This window comes from Mesocricetus auratus, unplaced genomic scaffold (assembly GCF_017639785.1).
Source record: "Mesocricetus auratus isolate SY011 unplaced genomic scaffold, BCM_Maur_2.0 Super-Scaffold_100003, whole genome shotgun sequence".
NCBI lineage: Eukaryota > Metazoa > Chordata > Mammalia > Rodentia > Cricetidae > Mesocricetus > Mesocricetus auratus.
Genome location: NW_024429188.1, coordinates 21,797,250 through 21,801,325, shown reverse-complemented (window position 1 = coordinate 21,801,325; position 4,076 = coordinate 21,797,250). Strand labels below are relative to the sequence as shown.

The 4,076-nt window shown below is 39.0% G+C and overlaps 1 long non-coding RNA gene across 1 annotated transcript; it reads right to left on the bottom strand.

Moving 5' to 3' along the window:
* Positions 1–1,790: 1,790 nt before the first annotated feature.
* Positions 1,791–3,355, bottom strand: LOC121139961. Its single transcript, XR_005876744.1, has 2 exons — positions 2,882–3,355; positions 1,791–2,345 (listed from the first exon to the last, which is right to left on the bottom strand). It is a non-coding gene; the product is annotated as an uncharacterized LOC121139961 (long non-coding RNA).
* Positions 3,356–4,076: the final 721 nt, after the last annotated feature.

Here is a 4,076-nt window from a genome sequence, read left to right as displayed (position 1 = left end):
TTAACACTATTAATATTTTTATCTCCTGTATATTTATTTCTTCATCTATTTTAGATCTCTGAATAATTATTATACTTTAAGATTTCACAATATTATCATAAAAGGTATATACCTACACTTCACCTAGTCAGCAAAATGTAATATAAAATATAAAATTTAATATATTCACTTCAAGTTATATGTAGAATGTATAACAACATTAAAAGAAAGTGATAGAATAATAATATAATAATTGATGTGTCATCTTCAGATTTCTGACATTGCTGAGTTTTACTTTTCTAACTAATCTGACAATGTGTCTTTCAACTAACATATTTTGATTTGCATTCATCCTTACCTCCAATTGAGTTGTATATAAGTCTATTACCTTGTTCCCTCGTTTTGAACCCTTTTCCTTATTGTTGTCTTCTTGTGGGTTGAGTTCTATCTCTCTTATTTAGAAAAAACTGTTTTATAACTCTAATAATTGCCTTAGGGAATTATAGTATGACCTTAATTCACAGTCTACATTCCATAATATAATACTTTGTGTATAAGATTCTCAACACAGAGGGAAAGGTGAAAACTATATAAATAACTGTACTCATGCATGAAATTCTCAAATAAATAATGAAAGAATCTTATAACACCATATCTCTATTCCCTCCCCATTGGGGACTCAGAATCTCTACAAATCCTCATATATTATCTGGCAGCCTTTCCCTTATTACCTCCTTTGTTCCCTCACTCAACCTCACACACACTGTTAATACATCTTTTGTCCCCCTATTCTCTAACCTTGCTAGACTAAAATTTTAAAAGTTCAATGTGATATGTATGCAAAATAACTACCCCCAAAGATGTCCACCTCCTATTCCTTAGAACCTGTAAACATGACCTAATATAGCAGAAAGACTCTTACAGATGTAATCATGCTAAGGATCTAAAAGTGGTAAGATTATTTTTAATTGTCTGAGTGGGCCCTAAATGTAGTATCACAGAGTCTTTATAAGAAGAAATTTAGCCAGGCAGTGGTGGTGCACGCCTTTAATCCCAGCACTCAGGAGGCAGAGGCAATTGAATCTCTGAGCTCAAGGTTAGCCTGGTCTACAGAGTGAGTTCCTGAACAGCCAGGGCTGTTACACATAGAAACCTTGTCTCCAAAAAAAGAACAGGAAAGTCAGAGGAGGGAGAGGAGAAGAAGAAGAAGTCATCAGGAAGGCAGGAGCTATGATAGCAGAAACAAGCAGATTAGGGTGAAGGGGAAAGATTAGGATGGTGCAATGAAGGGACCTTGAAGGGAACTACAGGACTACAAATGACCTTTGGAATTTGAAAGAAGCAAGGAGAGAGACTTTCTAAAGCCTCTGGAAAGAATGCAATCTTGCTGACTTTTTTTACTTTAGCTCAGTGAGATTGACTCTGCAGGTCTGACTTACAGAACTGCAAAAATTAAATTGTTATTGGATTGCACTAACTTTATGGTGATCTGTTAGAGAAAAGTTAAGACACTAATAAGTACAGCTATTAAATTATAAATTTGGGATATGTATGTATTCCATGGAGACTCATACGTAAAGCACATTTCTATCAGATGACCAAAAAACCCTGACTGAAAGGAAGTTGTCCTGATAGATATTGTTTTCAATGATGACAGCCAGGATGCAACAGATAATCCCATAGGCAGACCATCAGGAGAAATCACAGTCTTCAGCAACCACAAAGAAATAGAAAGCAGCATTTTGGGAAAATGCATTATTTTTAGAGCCCTCCACAAACTCAAAAGATATCTTAGCAAGTCTGAGTCAGTCTCAATTTTCTCTCAGGTACCACTTTTTTTTATTCTTCTCTCATACATTACATTCTGACCACAGTCTACCCTCCATCCACTCCTCCCAGACCCTCCTCCCACCTCCTATTTCCCCAGATTGATTCCTCCTCTGTTTCCCTTCAGAAAAGAACAGGACTCCCAGTAACAGCAAATGAACACAGCATAACAAGTCACAATAAGACTCATAGCATGGCTGGACAAGGCAACCCCATAGGAGGAAAGGGGCCTCAAGAGCAAGTAAAAGAGTCAGAGGTGTCTCTACTCCCATTGTTAGGAGTCCCACAAAAATCACAAGCTAAAGAACAACAAAATGTATGCAGAGGGCCTCATACAGACCCATGCAGGCTCCCTTTAGTCTCTTTGAGCCCTGTTTAGTTGATTCTGTGGATTTTCTTATGGTGCCATCAATGCTTCTGGCTCCTACAATCCTTCTTCCACTTCTTCCATGAAGTTCCCCCAAGCTCCACTTAATGTTTGGCTGTGGGTCTCTGCATCTGCTCCCATCAGATGCCAGAGGAAGCCTGTGTGATGAGAACTGGACAAGGTACTGATCTATTAATATAGCAGAATATTAATAGGAATAATTTCATTGACTTTTTCCCCAGTCATGTTTGGTTCTATCCTAGGTCCCTGGGCTATCCAACCTTTGGTTCCAGATCATCCAGGTAGTGTCAGACACAGTCTCCCTCTCCTGATGTGGCCCTGAACTTGGACCAGTCATTCATTATCCAGTCCCACAAGTTCTGCACCACCATTTTCCCAGAACATATTGTAGGCAGAAGAAATTTTAAGTTGAAAGTTTTGTGACTGGTTTGATGTCCCATTCCCACCACTGGAAGCTTGCCTAGTTACAGAAAACAGTTGGTTCCACTCTGTGTCCTTCATTCCTATGAGTTTCAACTAGTGTAAACAAATTTTTCTTTGGGCTACCAGCTCACAAAAAACAACACAGAGCAGACATATTATTAATTATTAAATCTCTGCCTTAGGTTAGGTTTGATCCTAACTAGTTCTTATAACTTAAATCAACCCATATCTTTCAATCTATGTTCTTTTAGGTGGCTTGGTTACCTTTATTCTGTACTTCTCCAATTGTGTGGTGAATCCACCTTTCTTCTTTCCGGAGCTCTCTCTGTCCAGAAGTCCCGGCTGTAATTCCTGCATAGCTATTGGCTATTTAGCTTTTTATTAAACCAATCACAGTGACACATCTTCACACTGGGTAAAGGAATATTCCACAACATTTCCCACTTTTGTCTAAATAAAATGAAAGGTCTTAACTCTAATACAAGGAAACTATATACACTAAGAACAATTATCAGGTAAGAATTACATTCACAGTTTCCAAACTATTTGTATTGGCTAATTTAGAGAAAACTGTGCATTATCTATCCTTAGTCCAAAGTTTTATAGCTAAGCCATTTTTGTTATAACTTGTATTTCCATTCTAAAAATATCTTTTTAGACCTTAAAACATCTTTTAGATAAATAACTTGAGTTTTTATGTTTCTCAACCTTATAAACTTTACATCTATTTTAAATGTTTTATTTAAATTAGAAACAAGCTTGCTTCACATGTCAATCCCAGCTCCCTCTTCCTCCCCTCCTCCCCCATCCCCCCAGGTTCTCCAGCCCCCCCCCAATCCCCACTCTGATCCCCAGGGAGGATAAGGCCCTCCATGGATGATCTCCAGAGTCTGTCATTTCATCCAGAGTCCAGGCTGAGAGAGCATCCCTCATTGTGGGATGGGCACCCAAAGTCCATTTGTATGTCAGGGATAAATACTACCCAAGGCCCCATAGATTGCCTAGGCCTCCTCACTGACACCCACATTCAGGGGGTCTGGATCAGTCCCATGCTGGCCATCAGTCTGGGATCCAAGAGCTCCCCTTTTTCAGGTCAACTGTTTCTGTTGGTTTTCACCAGCCCTGTCTTGACCCCTTTGCTTATCACTCCTCCCTCTCTGTCACTGGGTTCCAGGAGTTCAGTTTAGTGTTTAGCTATGGGTGTCTGCTTCCATCAGTCACTGGATGAAGGTTCTGTTTCCTAGACTCTCTGGCAGTGGAATTGTATGCTGGCACTCCCCTGATTCATGTCTAAAATCTATAAATAAGTGAGTATATACCATGTTTCTCTTTTTGTGACTGGGTTATCTCACTCAGTATGGTTTCTTCTAGTGCTGTCCATTTGCTTGCAAAATTCAAGATTCCAGTCAGTACCTTCCTTTTCTGTGCTGCTTGTCCAGTTTGAAAAGCATATTGTCAA